The sequence below is a fragment of the Lactuca serriola genome, chromosome 8 (genome assembly GCF_051521515.1).
Source record: "Lactuca serriola cultivar US96UC23 chromosome 8, Lser_US96UC23_V15, whole genome shotgun sequence".
Classification (NCBI taxonomy): Eukaryota; Viridiplantae; Streptophyta; class Magnoliopsida; order Asterales; family Asteraceae; genus Lactuca; species Lactuca serriola.
The window spans coordinates 103,120,936-103,140,010 of record NC_136415.1 but is presented as its reverse complement, the minus strand read 5'-3'; positions in this window follow the sequence as shown (position 1 = coordinate 103,140,010).

Sequence of the window (19,075 nt, the reverse complement as noted above, 5' to 3'; positions counted from 1 at the left end):
TCATGTAGTACATGGCAAAGTGTAAACTTTGTCCACATATATATATATAGGTCATCTTAACTTTTGGTTTTGTGCTTATTTGGTCACTTAACTATTTTTAAGTTTTAAAAGGTCATCAAACTTTTGAATTTGTGCTCATTTAGTCACTTAACTTTTGGTTTGGTCACATTTAGTCACTTAACTTTTAGATTTGTGTTCATTTGGTCACCTAACTTTTAAAATTTTGCTCATTTAGTCACCGAACTTTTCAAAAAATTTGAAAGTTTAGTGACCAAATGAGCACAATTTTAAAAGTTACGTGACTAAATGTGACCAAACCAAAAGTTAAGTGACTAAATGAGCACAAAGGCAAAAGTTTGATGACCTTTTAAAACTTAAAAAGAGTTAAGTGACCAAATGAGCACAAAACCAAAAGTTAACTGACCAAAAATGACCTAAACCCTATATATATATATATATATATATATATATATATATATATATATATATATATATATATATATATATATATATATATATATATATATATAAAACCATTTGTTAAGCAATAAAAAATTTATGTTCCACTCATAAGGGGATACATTAAGCACTTTGGAGCTACGTATAGAATTTCCCAAATTAAATAGTTCGTAACCCATTTATTGTACTTTTGAAAATAATGATGTTTTGTTAAAAAAAATCAAACAGTATGTTACTCATTTATGACATTAACCTTTATGTTTTGGTTCTATTTTATGTTATGTATATTATGTATGCTTTTATGTAATATGAAAAGAAGTTGTTAATGGAAAGTTAAAGAAATATTTAGTTATGAAGTATACAATTGGGGAAAATGTAGAGTTGATGAAGAAATCAACTCCTTTATTGGAAAATTGTGTTATTTAACTTGTCTAGCTAGATCATTAAATTAGCTTTGAAATGATTTAGAATAATTATGGAACTCAAACCAATAGATCCAAAGTGATACCAAGTGTTTTAGTTTGGAAAATAGATAATCATGGACTTTGGAATGGAATTGTCATTTCCATTATTAGTTGTGAGCTATTGATTCAATGAGAATGCATTATGATCATGGAGTTAGTCTATAAAGTATCTTATATGATCATAGTATATGAATGCATGAATTAGTTTAGGCATGGAAGGACATTGGTGCAAAAATGTCATTAACTCCTTTAGTTGAGCTTTTAGAAGCAATGTCATAACATGTGTTTTAGCTCATGGACTTAATGGAATTAGAAACCCTATATTTCCATGGATGGATCATTTATTCAATTCATAATGGTTTCTAATGCTCAATACAACATCTAAACATCATATCATGATCCATAACTTGATTTTTCTAGTAACATTTCACTTAGAGTTCATACTACACATGTTTCCAAACTCCAAAACATTAATGGATTGAAGGTTTGTGCTTAGACTACGTATAGAACACTAGAATGTGTAGGAATACAGCTTATAATAGACAAAGAGGATAACTAATGTAACACCCTGTTTTGAATTGTTTCCAAATTCAAGGTTGTGACCCAAAGATCAGTTATCATAAGGTTACGGGCCTTGGGGAAGGATATATTTAGACCCATTTGGGTATGGTTAACGTAGATTAGGTGACTCAAGAGTTCGGTTTGTGTTTTCGAGCCCAAAGGTATAACCGTAAATGACAGTTCGGGCCTTTTATGAATTTTGGATTTAAGTTTGAAAAGTTTTAAGGAAAAAGTGAGTTGATAGAAGTGTAGAGCTTCTCATTACCTTTCCTGGGATATAAGGATCGTCGAAATCGGAATTAAAACGAAGAAGTTATGGCCTTCGGAAGTTTTGTGGTTTTAGGGCTAAGCCTAGTACGTTGGGCGTACTAGGCAGGAGGATCGCGGGTGCTCTTTGGAGTACGTTGGGCGTACTCCAGTCAGGTGCAAACCCTAATTTTGGGTCTTCGACCCTATTTAATGGCCTTAACTCAACTCCAAACCCTCTTACCTTCAGCATCTATCCCATTAAACCCTAAATATGAAACCCCAGCCTCCATTAGAGTGATTCTTGAGTTCTTGGTATGCTTTCATGTGTTTTGGTGCTCATTGAAGAAGAAGGAGCTTCTTGAAGGAGAGTTGGATTGTTTGGAGCTTGTAGATCCAGGCTTAGTTTTCCTTTCTACATCTTCTGGAGATATAAAATCTCAATCTTGATGGCTTCTTGGTATAGATCTAGTTTTGGGTGGTATTTTATCATGTTTTTGTCACATGGTTGTGGTTCTTGTGAGTAGAAGTTACTCCATAACCTTTGAGCCTCATATTTGGTCCTTGTTGAGGTTATTAAGTCATAAAGTTTAGATCTTGTGGAGTTTTATCCCTCCATACAAGTATTGGTGACCTTTTATGAAGATTAGGAAGCTTAGATTATGGTTTGGACCTCATTAAGCCGTGCAAAGTCATAAAGTCAGGAACTTTATGAATTAAGACACCTCTTAAGGGCCAGATCTGTGTTTGGACGTTCTTGTCTTAACCATTAAGAGCCTAATGGTGAGTTTTCGCCCTCTAACAAGTAAGCTCAACGTAATGCATGGATCAAACTTCACGACTTGTAAATGGTGCATCGGTGAGCATTACGTGGGGCATACGAGTTCAGTATATGGGGTATACTACTGAGATGCTCATTTTAGGCCTTTGGGCCTTGGGCCTTTTAGGATTTGGGCTATGAGGTGTTAGACGAGTTATATGAAGGGTAAAATGGTCTTTTACCCTTTAGGAAGACAAAATATAGTTTGGGCCTCAGGACTCTATTTGGGCTTGGTCCATCAGTGGGCCTAGTTTGGGCTTAGGCCATTATTGGGCCGCATGATTTATGGGCTTCACCTTAAGAATGTAACTTGGGATGGTATTGATTGTGTCCAGTGGGTGGAGCCGTTGTGCAACAGACTTGGGTGCGAGATTTGCTATCTTTCGATTGAGGTTAGTCTTCTCACTATGCTTGTGGGTCGAAGGCACCAATTGATGGGTTTTGAGCAAAAGAACATCCTATGTGCACATGCAAAACCCTAAAGCTTTGGATCTAGGTTTCTTTATTATACATGCAATTTATCCAAAGCTTGCAAACCCTAATCTAACATACTATGAAAACGAGATCTATAATAAAACAAGTTTAGATGATACCTTTCAATAGTTGCAAGAATCTTCAATCTTCAAAAGCTTAGTATCACAAGTGTAATACCTCTAATAGCTTACAAACACCAAGGCAAGAAGATGGTTTAGAAGAGAGAAGGAGAGAGGCACAATTTCGGCTATGGGAACTCTAGGTTTTCTTCTAGTAGCCGAAATCTATAGCCCTGGGGTCCCTTAAATAGCTGAGCTGCTAGGGTTTTAGTCAAAACCCTAATTGGATGACTTAGGCCCTAAGCAGCTTTAAGCAACTTCTGGAATAAGGCCCCTTTGACGAAATTAGAGTGGGCTTCCACTCTAAATTTCATCCCCCCTTATATCCATAAGGATTCACAACCCAATATCAATTATCATATAATTGACAATACTAGTCCCCTTTATTTAATTAATCTCTTTTAGCCACAAAATTAATTATTGACCAATATTAATTAAACTGTATGATTTCTCTTTTTAATATATTATTCATATAATATATTAATAAACCATAATAACCTCTCTCTCTCTCTCCATAAATCATCCTGTCCAGTTGCTTTGGTGAAGGAAACCCAAAAGGACCATGCACAACCGGGTCAAGTACATACCAAATATAGTTACGGGCTTAGACCATATTTCAACAGTCTTCCACTTGGATAAGTCTAGTAACTATAAATGTAAGTATGACTTCAGGATCCGATTAGCAATCGTAGCTCTCAAAGACGTTGTCGAACTCTGATCTTATCAGTAACATGTCCTTTAGATAAGGGATCGTACATTCCTCCATTCTCAAGATATCGTGCGGACAATTACATGGAACATAGTCATACTTATTGTCCAACAGTTTGTTTCTCAATCTCTGATTTGTCTAACATAGAACTTAATTGAACACATCAATTCAGTCCTGAGCGGGCCCGGCACATAAGTCATGCCAAATCATCGAGGGGCCCAGATATCGCTTTTACCCTCTTAGGATGAAAGGAACAGATAAACTTCGACTTATATGCATTTACCATTCACTCATCAAATCATGCACAACAATGCGTTTTATAACATCAAGTTACTAATGCGTTTACACATTATCAATGCACAACCAACTTGCAAACAATAAACCATATATTTAGGTTTCAAGACCATATGATATTATCGTCTTACGATCACTCGTGACAAATTCCTTGAAGTGATACCAGCAAGCGCGGGTTTAATCCAATGCTCAAATATTATTCATAAGCACTCATGAACATTGCAGCAAACTTTTACTATGTCTAATACACTTCAGACAGTCTACAAACCAACTCATGACAGTCTTCTTTCATACCTACTTCCAAAGCACGAGCGACTGTGGATTTTTCGAATAATCTTATTATTCAGGAAGTCAAAACATGCATAGTGAAACAATAGGTAAATAATTAACACAAGACAGTAACTTTTCTCAAAAATAATACTCATTTATTTAATCATCAAATGTTAATTACAGCTTATCTATTACACGTTTCGAAGTTATCTAATCTAAACTAATATTGTCCTTCAGCCCAATGCTCCTAGCGTGATGCAAGTGCTTAACCCTACTCAGTCCCTTTGTAAAGGGGTCTACTGGGTTATCCTCCGACGATACCCTCTTCACTACGAGGAGTCCCTCTTCCACCCGATGTCTAATAAAGTGATATTTCATGTCGATATGTTGGGATCTGCCATGATCCCTCGGTTCCTTGGTCAAGGCAACCGCACCTTCGTTATCACAGAAAATTTCCATAGGCTCCTTTACGGCTGGAACAACTCCAAGGTATCTGATGAAGTTCTTCAACCATATTGCCTCCTTTGATGCTTCGTTCGTTGCTATGTACTCTGATTTGCACGTTGAATCAGCTACGGTTTCCTTCTTGGAAAGCTGGCATCACTATATCCTCGCACCCTTAAGTCATCACTCCTACCGAGGACTAGGAACCATTCCTTGGTCCTCTGAAGGTACTTAAGAATATTCTTGAATGCGGTCCAATGTGCTCTACCAGGGTTCACTTGATATCTGCTGACCATGCTCAAAGCGAAGGCCACATCAGGACGAGTACAAGTCATAACATACATGATCAAGCCAACTGCGGAAGCGTAAGGTACTCGACTCATTTCTGCTATCTCAGCCTCGATACTCGGACTTTAAGTCTTACTCAACTTTGTATTGCTTTGGATCGGTAACTCCCCTTTCTTGGAATTCTCTATACTAAAACGCTTTAGTACCTTATCCAAGTAAGTATTCTGACTAAGTCCTATTAGTATTTTACTCCTGTTTCTCACTATCCTTATTCCCAAAATATAGTCAGCCTCTCCGAGGTCCTTCATAGCGAAGCACTTCCCAAGCCACGACTTAACCTCCTGCAGGTCCGGGATTTCGTTTCTTATGAGTAGTATGTCATCGACATACAATACGAGGAAGCTAACTATACTCCCACTGGCTTTGACATATATGCATGACTCATCCTCGTTTCGCAGGAAGCCAAACTCTTTGACTTTCTCGTCAAAACAAAGATTCCATCTGCGAGATGCTTGTTTCAATCCATAAATGGACTTTTCAAGCTTACACACTCTATTAGGATGCTTCGTATCGACGAAACCCTCTGGCTGAATCATGTAAACATCCTCAACCAACTTCCCATTAAGGAAAGCGGTTTTGACATCCATTTGCCATATTTCATAGTCATGAAATGCAGCAATGGCTAGCATCACCCTAATAGACTTTATCTTCGCAACCGGTTAGAAGGTCTCATCATAGTCAACTCCGGGAGTTTGAGTAAAGCCCTTCGCAACCAATCACGCCTTATAAGTGTGTACTTTCCCATCCATGTTGGTCTTCTTCTTGAAGATCCACTTGCACCCGACCGTTTTACTGATGGGTTTTGAGCATTCTAACACTCCCATGGTGTACATGCAACCTTAGAAACCTTGGATCTATGTTTTACTAAGATACATGCAAATTTGATTTTTCCAAGGTTCTTATCCTAACTAGCATGGCATAGGGTACTTGTAATATAAAAGCTAGTAGAATAACATACCTTTATTGTTGCTTGGATTCCTTAAGAACTTTGTGAGCCTAGCACCCCAAATGTTTCACACAACACCACAACTCTTGGAATAACTTGAGAGAAGCACACTATCACTCAAAATCGGCTAGCCCTCCTTGTTCTTAACTATGTGTCGATTTTGCTAGCCTATGGAGTCTTTATATAGTGTGTCACAAGTAGGGTTACACCATGTAAAACCTAATTGACATGGCTTTTCATTTCCTCCATGATCCATGGGTTTTAACCTCCATGGAGCACCATATGGGTTTTAGCCCAATCCAATAAACCATGGATCATAAGCCCACTATATAAGAATGGATGATTTACACAATCAATACCTATATATTTAATTATTCTCTTTTTTATCACAAAATTAATTCCAAGTTAATTCTTGATCAATACTAATTAAATAATATGATTTCATATTAATATATTATAGCTTATAATATATAAACAAATCATAAGTGTCTTTTTTCTCATTTTTGTCTATCTAATTATCATGATGTCATGCAACCCAAATGGACCATGCCAAACCGGGTCAAGTACATACCAGAAATAGTTATGGACTTCGACACCTTATCCAACACTTACAACCTGGCACATTGTCAACCAAATTCCAAACTTGGTTGTCATATATGGACTGAATCTCGCTTTCCATAACCTCTTTCCATTTCGCAGACTCTAGGACTTCCATGGCTTCCTTATAGTTGTTAGGTTTGCCCAAATTTACTAGTGTACTATCACTAATAAACGTATCCCCTTCAGTATTAATATGGAAACCATAAAACTGGGGTGAAACTCTAACCCTTTCGGAACGTCTAAAAGGTAATGACTTGTCAACCAGTTCAACAGGAGTTTCCTCCTCAAGTTGAGGGCCAGTGTTAGAGGTTCCTTCATCGTTTGATTCTTGAAGTTCTTCATAATCGATTTGCCTCCCACTGTCCCCATGGATTATAAGTTCTCGCTCTCGGAACACCCCTCTCCTCGCAACGAAGACAACATTGTCACTCGGTCTATAGAAGAGATAACCAAAGGACTTATGCGGGTAGCCGATGAAAATACACTGCTCACTACGAGGTTCGAGCTTGTCGTGAGTCTCTCATCTTACGAAACTCTCACAACCCCAAACCTTGATATGTGCCAACGAGGGAGCTTTCCCTGTCTACATCTTGTGAGGTGTTTTGGCAACCTTCTTTGTAGGGACTAGGTTAAGGATATGGGCGGCAGTCTCTAAGGCATACCCCCATAATGAGATAGGTAGCGAAGCACGAGTCATCATGGAATAAACCATGTCGAGCAAGGTTCGATTACGCCTCTCAGCCACACCATTCAACTGTGGTGTCCTATGTGGCGTCAATTGCGAAACTATTCTGCATTCCTGGAGGTAGTCGTGGAATTCAAGACTAAGGTACTCTCCACCTCGATCGGATCGAAGCATCTTGATTTTCATGCCCAACTGATTCTCCACTTCTTGCTTAAACTCTTTGAACTTTTCAAAGGTTTTTGAGTTGTGCTTGATTAAGTAGATATATCCATATCTGCTATAATCATTGGTGAAAGTCACATAGAAGCGGCTCTCATCCCTTGTGCTGGATCTAAAGGTCCCACACACATCGGTGTGTATGAGATCCATTAAACCCTCACCCCTTTTACAAGTACCAGTCAAGGGTGACTTGGTCATCTTTCCAAGTTAACAATACTCACACACGTCATCGTCCCTAAGGTCGAATGACACCAACACTCCATCCTTTTGGAGTTGGTCTATGCATTTCTTGTTGACATGTCCAAGACGAAAATGCCACAAGCATGCTTTGTCCAAACTATTGGAAGAATCGATACACAACACATCATTTCCTAAATTGTCTACAACCATTACAGTTTCATATATTCCATTACAAGGCAATGTTTCAAACTAAAAAACACCATTAAGAAAAGCATTAATAGAGCCTATTTCATTATCAAATGAAAATCTAAATCCTTGTTTATATAAACCATGAAAAGAAATGATGTTTCTTTCCATATCTGGTGAATAGCAAAAATTATTCAACTCTAGTCCAAACCCACTACTAAGCATAAAAGAGTAAACTCCAATCTTGGTGACAGGCGACGATCTCCTGTTCCCCATGATCAAGTTTATCTTCCCATGCTCCACATCCCTATTTCTTCTTAGTCCCTGCAAATCATAACAAATGTGAAAACTGATGGGTTTTGGTCACAAGAACATCCTATGTGCTCATACAAACCCTAATGCTTGGATCTAGGTTTCTCTATTGTACATGCAAGTTATCCAAGACTATAAACCCTAATTCTAACATTCAAGTAATCATATTAACATAAGAATGGGTTTAAGTTATTACCTTGATTGTTATGTAGCAATAACAATCCCAAATCCTTCTTGTATTGACTTTAGAAAGCTTAGAGTCACAAATGTCACTCCTCTAATGGTTCACAAACACCAAGAGCAAGAGGATGAGGAGGAGAGAGGATGGAGGCTGCCCAAAACGTGTTCTAACCCCAGAAGAGAAGTTCCCCACGTTTTTGAGCCTTAAGGGTTCTATATATAGTGAGGCTATTAGGGTTATCTAACAAGGAAACCCTAATTTGGATGCTTAAGCCCTAAGCAACCCATGGACTCCTTTAATTAAGGCCTTGGACGATTTCTAATGGGTTACCCCATAGAATTCGTCCACTCCTTAATATAAGGCAATCTATAGCTCAATTGCAATTATCTTATAATTACAATTCCAGTCCCTTAAGTTTAATCAATCTCTTTTAGTCACAAAACTAATTACCAATTAATTATTGACTAATATTAATTAAACAATATGATTTCTCCTTTAATATATTATTCCCATAATATATTAATAAATCATATTTAATCCTTTCTCTCCATAATTCATCCTATCAAGTTGCTTTGGTGAAGGCAACCCAAAAGGACCATGCACCATCGGGTCAAGTACATACCAAAATAGTTATGGACTTAGACACTAATCCAACAGTCTCCCACTTGGATAAGTCTAATAACGATTATGTGTATGACTTCATATCCTGATCTGCAATTGTAGCTTTCCAAAGTCGCTGTCAACTCTGATCCTATCAGATACGCGTGTCCTTTAGATAAGGGATCATATATTCCTCCATTCTAGATATCGTATGAGACATGATTTCAAATCATTCTCTTTGTACTATTTCTCGAATTCCGATTTATGACGACTGACTAATTGAACAAATCAAATTAGCCCTAGCACGGCCGAGCATTTACGTTTGTCATCACTAAATCATCGAGGGGCCCAAAGATATCACTTTTATCCAACTTTGAATAAAAGGAACGGATAAACTTTGATTCAATGCTCGCTTGCACTTACTCACCGAATCACACACAACAATATGTTTTATGACACCAAGTTACTGGTGCGTTTACATATTATCAATGTGCAACCGACTCGCAAGATACAACTCACACATCTCGGTTTCAAGAATATAAGATGTTATCGTCTCACCAATCACTTGTGATACAATTCATGGAGAGATCCAAGTGAACGTGGGTTTAATCCAATGCTCGAATCATATTCATAAGCACTCATGAACGTTGCAGCAAACATTTGCTTATGTCTAATGCTCTTTAGACAATCCACACACCAATTCACGACAGTCTTCATTCATACCTACTTCCAACATATGAACGACTGTGGCTCGTTCGAATAATTTGACTGTTCTAAACCAATTAAATTATTCAGGAAGTCAAAACATGCAAATTGAAACACAAGAATAATACTAATCTCATGGCAGCAGCAGCACTCTACATCCTTTAGGTTAGAGGTGGGTGCAGCGGGACCATCCTTGGTTCCACTAGAAGAGGAGCCATCATGGGACTTTCCCTTATGGTGGCTCTTGGAAGGATCCTTCCTCTTCTTACCATTCCCCTGCCCAATTGCCAAGATGGGGGCAGCACTAGGAGTTGATGCAACAGATTTATCCATGAGGTTTCTCTCAGCAGTCCTCAATAACCCTTGAAGCTTGCTCAACGTGACCTCCTCTTTGTTCATGTGGTAGGTCATGCGGAACTGGTTGTAGCAAGGAGGTAAGGAGCGAAGAATTATGTCAATTGCTAGCTCCTCATTGAAGTCCACATTTAAATTCTGCAGGCGTTCAACATATCTTTGCATCTTCTTGAGATGAGCACTGACAGACTCTCCATCCCTCATCTTGGTAGTGATCATCGAAGTGATGATCTCGTACCTCTCCTGCCTTGCGCTTTAATGGTACTTATCCATCAAATCTTGATGCATCTCGTAGGGGTAGAAGTCCTTGTAGGACTTTTGGAGTTCTGTCGTCATGGTGGCAAGCATGATGCAATAGACTTTCGTAGCATCTCGCTCGTGGGCCTCATAAGCAGCAATCTCCTCAAGAGTAGCAATCTCAAGCTTTACTTCCTTCAACTCCTTGTCGAGGACATACTCCTTGTCTTCGTAGCGAGTAACCATTCATATGTTGCGGATCCAATCATTAAAATTGTTTCCATCGAAGATTACCCTCCCACACAAATTCATGAGTGCAAATGAGCCGGAAGAGTTCGAGCCTTGAGTGTTGTTTGACTTCGACATTTGAAAAGGAAAAGAGACAGAGTTTGATTAGATAATAATCCCTTATCAAACACCCAAATGAGAAATTAGGGCTAGCATCCAACAACATTATTTACCACTTAAAAGAGGGATGTCGTAATTTAAATTGCAGATAATTTGAAGGTAAGTGAATAACGATTCACTAATTTCCACCATGAAAAATGAAAAATATTAAGTTTTAAATGTATTGAAACTGCTATATCTTTAGAGATTCATTGAACTTTTCAATGGCATGTTTAAATCTCGATATGCCCTTCAAGTTTGTGATTGGGATACCGAGGATCACAAACAAGGTGTGAATAACCATGCGAATGCACTTAGTGCCCTCGGTGTTACAGTCACCTAATCAATGTGCCGGTTAGCCACACACGCTCCATTGATCTATGACAAAAAATGAGTCACCCTTTTCAACCTTTGCATAGAGCCAAATTAGTGTGTCGGTTAACCACACACGCTCCACTAACGTCTTAGCAAGGGTACAAAGTGTAATTCCATGGAATAGCATCAAATTCACATTTTTCCTAAACTAACTAAGATTGGGAATTTTATAAAAAAAACATTTAGTTACTTTATTAATCATTATACTTTTAATGAGGAGTTAGGTTACCCTGTCCTACCCGTTCAGCTAACGACCCTCCACCAATCAAGGAAGCGGTGGGTGAGAGTGGACACCCATTAACCTGCCATTTTATAGGCCATAACATTATACCCCCCCCCCCCCTTTATAGATCGGCTTCGTGAATGAGGCCTACTAACCGTAAGACTAGCATTTATCCTATACATATATAATAGTTATTCTTATAATATTATAATAGTATATGGGTGAATTTTAAACTTGCAAAATTCCAGGGTTTGGAATTTAATTATTTCAAAATTAAACTTTTAATCAAAAATTAAATTCCAAAACTTAAGGGCAAGTTTTGAAACATTTCAAAACTTTCTAGATCAAAATTTAAATAAACAATTAGACAATTAATTTGGTGATTATCTAATTTTGACCTAATCCAATTGCATGCATGATAATTGATCAAATAATTCAAATAATTAATATTTATCAAATAAGGTAATAATTATCTAATTAAATGACAAAAATCTTTTATTTTGACAACGATAATCATATAGAATCAATAAAATTAGGACTTTATTAATTGGAAACACTTATGGTAATTATCCTCCCAAGTCAAAATAAGCAAAAATCCTGAGATTCCCTCTGCCTGACTGCCCGACTCGCCGATTCCCCTTTTGGAATCGTTGAGTTCATCTGACTCGACGAGTCCTCTTTGGGACTCAACGAGTCTGTCAGGCAGAAGGCCAAAAAAATCGATTTCAAGCAAATAATAACTACCATGCATCAAATACAATAGAAACCAAGCAAGGCTCTGACACCACTGATGGGTTTTGAGCAAAAGAACATCCGACGTGCATATTCAAAACCCTAAAGCTTTGGATCTAGGTTTCTCTATTGTACATGCAGTTTATCCAAAGCTTGCAAACCCTAATCTAGCATACTATGAAAATGAGATCTATACTAAAACAAGTTTAGATGATACCTTTCAATAGTTGCAAGAATCTTCGATCTTTAAAAGCTTAGTATCACAGGTGTAATACCTCTAATAACTTACAAACACCAAGGCAAGAAGATGATTTAGAAGAGAGAAGGAGAGAGGCGCAATTTTGGCTATGGGAACTCTAGGGTTTCTTCTAGTAGCCGAAATCTATAGCCCTGGGGTCCTTTAAATAGCTGAGCTGCTAGGGTTTCAGTCAAAAACCTAATTGGATGACTTAGGCCCTAAGCAGCTTCAAGAAACTTCTGGAATAAGGCCCCTTGGACAAAATTAGAGTGGGCTTCCACTCTAAATTTCATCCCCACTTATATCAATAAGGATTCACAGCCCAAAATTAATTATCTTATAATTGACAGTTTTAGTCCCCCTTATTTAATTAATCTCTTTTAGCCACAAAATTAATTCTTAGTTAATTCTTGACCGATATTAATTAAACTGTATGATTTCTCTTTTTAATATATTATTCATATAATATATCAAAAAAACCATAATAACCTCTCTCTCTCTCTCTCTCTCTTTCTCTCTCTCTCCATAAATCATCATGTCCAGTTTCTTTGGTGAAGGCAACCTAAAAGGTGATGGGTTTTGGTCATAAGACATCCTATGTGCTCATACAAACCCTAATGCTTGGATCTAGGTTTCTCTATTGTACATGCAAGTTATCCAAGACTATAAACCCTAATCCTAGCATATGGAAATCGATATTAACATATAATTAGGTTTAAGATGTTACCTTGATTGTTATGTAGTAATAACAATCCCAATTCCTCCTTGAATTGACTTTGGAAGGCTTAAAGTCACAAGTGTCACTCCTCTAATGGCTCACAAACACCATAAGCAAGAGGATGAAGATGAGAGAGGATAGAGGCTGCCAAAACCATGTGAAAACCCTAGCAAGATGCTTGTCCACGTTTTTGGTCCTTAAGGGATCTATATATAGTGAGGCAATTAGGGTTATCTAACATGGAAACCCTAATTTAGTTGCTTAAGCCCTAAGCAACCCATGGAGCCCTTTACATAAGGCCTTGGACGATTTCTAATGGGTTACCCCATAGAATTCGTCCACCTTATGATATAAGGCAATCCATGGCCCAAATTGCAATTATCTTATAATTACAATTCCGGTCCCTTAAGTTTAATTAATCTCTTTTAGTCACAAAACTAATTACCAATTAATTATTGACTAATATTAATTAAACAATATGATTTCTCCTTTAATATATTATTCTCATAATATATTATAAATCATATTTAATCCTTTCTCTCCATAATTCATCCTATCAAGTTGCTTTGGTGAAGGCAACCCAAAAGGACAATGCACCATCGGGTCAAGTACATACCAAAATAGTTATGGACTTAGACACTAATCCAACAAAAGGACCATGCACAACCGAGTCAAGTACATACCAAATATAGTTATGGGCTTAGACACTAATCCAACACCAATGTCGGCCCACTAAATTGTGTATGTAGAATGCTAGTTGTCTTCGTGACTCTTTCATGTTTGTATGAGCCTGTATGGTAATATATATGGGTGCTGACTAGCTGGCTCTTGTTTGTTGTTACTGTGAAATGTGTTACTATATATTCAGACTTCAGGTAGTCTCTAGGGTTGTTGATAACCCACCGGGCATGTTGTTTTTCCACTGAGACTTCGGGTAGTCTCCAAGGTTGTTGATAACCCATCGGGCATGTTGTTTGCCCACTGAGGCTTCGGGTAGTCTACAGGGCTGCTAATAACCCATAATCGTTTATTTTTGTTGTGCTATGTGTGTTATTTTGGGGAACTTACTAAGCTTTGTGCTTAGAATTTCGGTTTACATGTTTTATGTTTTCTTATATTAAAGGAGGGGCACGACTCGATTGTATCACATCAATGGGGGACTTGTGCACATGGAAACTTTTAATGATACTCTGATAAATGTTTTAGTATCTTGTAGTTGTGATTTGATTAAATTTTTAATTGAAAATTTTGGGTTGAACATTAGGGTGTTACAACTAAAACTTTACCTTATTTTCAGTTTAAACTTAAAAAAGTAATTACATAAATTTTTGCAACTATACATTTCATATGTGAAATGTCATCTATGCAAGCAACCTTTCTACTCCCTTTGGAGGAATTTTTGTTAGATATGGTGTCTAATCCCATAACTATAATTGGTATGTACTTGACCCGAGAGTAGCATGGTTCATTTGGGTTGCATGGCACTGGAACAATTTGTAAGGATGGACTTTTGAGAAGAGGATATTCATGATTTATTAATATATTGTAAGTTCTAATATATTAATATGAAATCATATTATTTAATTAGTATTGATCAAGAATTAATTTGGAATTAATTTTGAGATCAAAAGAGACTAATTAAATATAAGATGTTGATTTGGTAAATCATTCATTCTTATGGTGTGGGCCAATGATCCATGATTCCTTAGGTTGGGCTAAACCCATATAAAAACCCATGGATGATCCATGGAGTTTTAAACCCTTGGAGCCTAAGCAATATGGAAGGTCATGCCCATTAGGGTTTACATGGTGTAACCCTAGTTTTGCCACACTATATAAGAAACTCATTAGCTCCTAAAATCGGTAGTGTTCTTGGAAGAGACATAGCCGATTTTTGAGTGTATGTATTCTCTCTCAAGTCCTCCATTGTTGGTGGTGTTGTGTGAAGCATTTAAGGCATCACATTTGGGGTGCTAGGCTCTTAAAGGTCCAAGGAATCAAGCTACAAGAAAAGATATGTCTTCTAACTAGATTTTTGTTATACAAGTACCCATGATTGTATGCTAGTTACGACAATGCTTTGTAAAATCATTTTACATGTATAATCAGAGAAAAACATAGATCCAAAGCATTTAGGGTTGTATGTGCATCTTAAGGTTGTTGGGATGCTCTAAACCCTTCAATTTTTGCATCCATCTAACCTGAGAACCTCTTCTTACAACATTTCATTATCTGGTTTGGCTATTGTTATGGTATGCACCAACATTTTAGAAAAAACAAATCAAATTTCTTCACAAGCTATTCAATATCAATACTACTGTTTTCTCATATGATATGACCAAAATTAACATTAGTGTTTCATGTATGTGTCATAGTTATAAATACCAACAAGATTGATAATAAGCCTCAAGATTCTTCAAACCCTTATTCAAAAACTTTATAAAAGTAAGTTTTCGTGATGCAACAAGTAGCATAGAGATACACATATCAAACTGTTTAAGAGAAATCAACACATCAAAAGTAGTTTATAGGATGTGCCCCGTTAACTCACATTGGTTGTGTAGACACTATTACTTCACTTGCAATTAGATTCTTCTTACATCTTTTCACCTATAATAAACATATAGAAACTTATTAACTTTCAAAAACTTCATTGATCATGAATTTATTATGTTCAAAGTATTTAAGAAATCAAGTATAAATTTGACAGACATTGTCAATCACTAGAAATTGATATATATTGAAAATTTACAGAAATTAATAAACTAATTTTTCATGCGAAATACCGAAATTATGGAAGTCATGTGAGTTTATAATAAAATTAGAATAATTTAAAACGGGATATTAGGCAATCATGCTATATATTAAGAGTAAATGCAACAAAATATTAAATGTGTTATATATAATGTCAAAGGGTATTAAATGGGAAAGATGTAGGGGGAAGAGAACCGTAACCCAAAATACCATATCGGGTTGTGGTTCAGAGGGTGCGGGGTAGAGGTGAGGAGAATCCTCTCTCTCTCTCTCTCTCTCTCTCTCTCTATATATATATATATATATATATATATATATATATATATATATATATATATATAGTATTAGACAAATTGGTCCCGATGGTATGCATTTTTTGGGGTTTTGTCAAAACCATGACTTTTTTAGATTGGTGGTCTTTTTGAGCTAGTTTAATTATGTTTTGGTCCCTCTGAATAGTGAAATGACTGTAATACCCTTAGGGTATTTATTTTTCATTTTTCTTTCATTTCTTTTTAAATCTAATACTAATTTATTTATTTTAATAATTAAAAAAATAAAAAGGTCTCTCTCTCCATCTTCATAAAAAAACAGATTTATTAACCCTATATCTTATTTCACTTCATTTTTCTCCATCTCCACTAAGTTCTGCTTATTCTTCGATTCTCCAACTTCAACGAATCTGAGTCGCTGATAACCAATGAATTCAACAAACTAAAATTCACATCATCTTCTGGAAATAGATGGTCCTCCTCTGATTTCTCCTTCTCTTGTCTCCATCTGATTTCTCATTCTCTTTTCTCCATCTCCACTATCCATTGAGTTCTGCTCCTCCTCATCATCCACTATCGTCATTGCCAGAAGGTCCTATTTTTGGAAACACAAATTTGTATCGGAAAGAAAATGACATGGGAATTTTTTTCGGGTGTTCTTTTATTCATCTGGGACTGATTTGCAGGAATAAGAATATGGGTATGTAAGAGAAGAAGGGGGTCGATGGAAGAAGTTCAAAAACCACCTTCATCCGCCTCTCTTCTTCCTATCGTCGGAAACCACCTCTTCCCCCAATCTCCCTTCACTGCAGGGCTGCTACAACACCACCATGGTATATCGTCGGCACCATCCTCCTTTTTCCTTCTCGATTTATCTTTTTCTCTATCATCATCCACTATCTTGGTTTGATTTATGGTTTCGTTCATATGTTTGATTTGTGGATTTGATTTATGGGTTTGAATGGGTTTTGATCCATGGGTGTCACAACTAGCCTTTTTGGCTAGGAAATTTCATCCTCAAGTAAGCAAGGACTATTGTGAGACTTGTGCTAACACACCTAAGTGTACAATATGAGTTCCTAAGGAGCCATGTAGTGTTAGGATGCAAATCTCTCCAAGTATGTGAAATCTCTCTCAAATCTCTCCAAGTATGTGAAATCTCTCTGAGTATGCGAAATCTCTCCATGTATAGTGAATCTCTCCCAAATCTCTCCAAGTATGTGAAATCTCTCCTAAATCTCCCCAAGTATGTGAAATCTCTCCAAGTATGTGAAATCTCTCCAAGTATGTGAAATCTCTCCCAAATCTCTCTAAGTATGCGAAATCTCTGCAAGTATAGTGAATCTCTTCCAAATCTCTCCAAGTATGTGAAATCTCTCGCAAATCTCTCCAAGTATGTGAAATCTCTCCCAAATCTCTCTAAGTATTAGAAATCTCTCCAAGTATAGTGAGTCTTTCTCAAATCTCTCCAAATATGTGAAATCTCTCCCAAATCTCTCCACATATCTCAAATCTCCCTAAGTACCTTGCTCAGTCGAAAACAACTCAAAACCGGAAAACGAAACCCCAAAAGGACCCTCTTGGTCCGGAACCCTTCCCTATTCCGGAGCTTCTGATGGAATCCGGAATGCCCATGTGTTGCTTCGGACAATCTCGCACGCCCGGAGGAAGTGGCTCCGAAAGACCTCGCTTGAAGCAGCTTCGGATCCTCCGATTTCGCGCCTCCGGTCCGGACTGCTGACTTCGCCCTGATCTCGCACCCAACTCCGGAAGTGAGGATTGACTTTGGAACCCGCCCAGTACCTCCGGAACCCCCTTGTACTCACTTCGAACCCTCGCAAGTAGGAAGCTCCACTCCGGAAATTGAACTGCAGCTTCGGAATTCACATAATGGCTCCGGAATTCACCTTTTAGTCCCGGATTTTGGTCATTTTCGGACCTTTTCACCATTTTAAGGTATTTTGAGGTCGGGAATCACACCAAACTCCTGTTTTTCTTAACTGAGACCCCTAAAACCCGCCATTTTATGCCAAAATTAATTAATTATATATATATATATATATATATATATATATATATATATATATATATATATATATATATATATATATATATATATATAAAATAATACCCGAGGTTTTTATGAAGGGATTCTAAGAGGATAAGGAGTTTGACTAGATGTAAATTCCTCATTTCTCATGCAAATCCTAGTAATCTATGCATTAACCCTTAGTGATAGACATTACCCACCAGTACTCCAAGCAAATGTCAAATCACTCCTTATCTTCCCTTATTGAAAATGTGAACTACTCTCTCACTTCTCATATCCATATTCAGTAAAATCCTAAGAACACTCTCATTTTCTCTCAAATAATCCTCCCAAGAGCAAAGTTAAGGATCTTCATGGAAGCAAAATTCTCAAATCTTCCATGGAGTTTCTCTAAAGTAAGTTCTCCACTCATTTAATATTTTATATAATCTTCAAGATGAATCCATATTATTTTACTCATAATAATATGTGATAATCAACCTTAGGATAACATTCTTCCCAGAGGAGTTCATCATCTCAGCCAAAAGTTTAAGCTTGAGATCTTCACTCCATAACTCCAAACAACTCCTCAACCAACTCAAGATGAGCTTCATACCCCACCTTTCTTCAATGTTTTAATGTTTTTGGGGGAGAGTACAAGTCAAATATTACCTAAATACTTGAATAATTGCATGTATACATATGTTTGTATGTGTGTGTGAAATATTATTAAATTATTATTTTAGTAATATACTCGTAAGATTTCACAACTTCATAAAGAACAGAGGATACTTTGTGTACAAAAGAGCCTCCCAACTATTGGGTGTGTCCAACTTAACCTCTTTATATATGCTTTCATGTTTAGAGATAAAAGTTATATAAAAAAAAAAGACCTTAATAAGTGGACACTATTTCTAGTAATTTTCGAAAATAG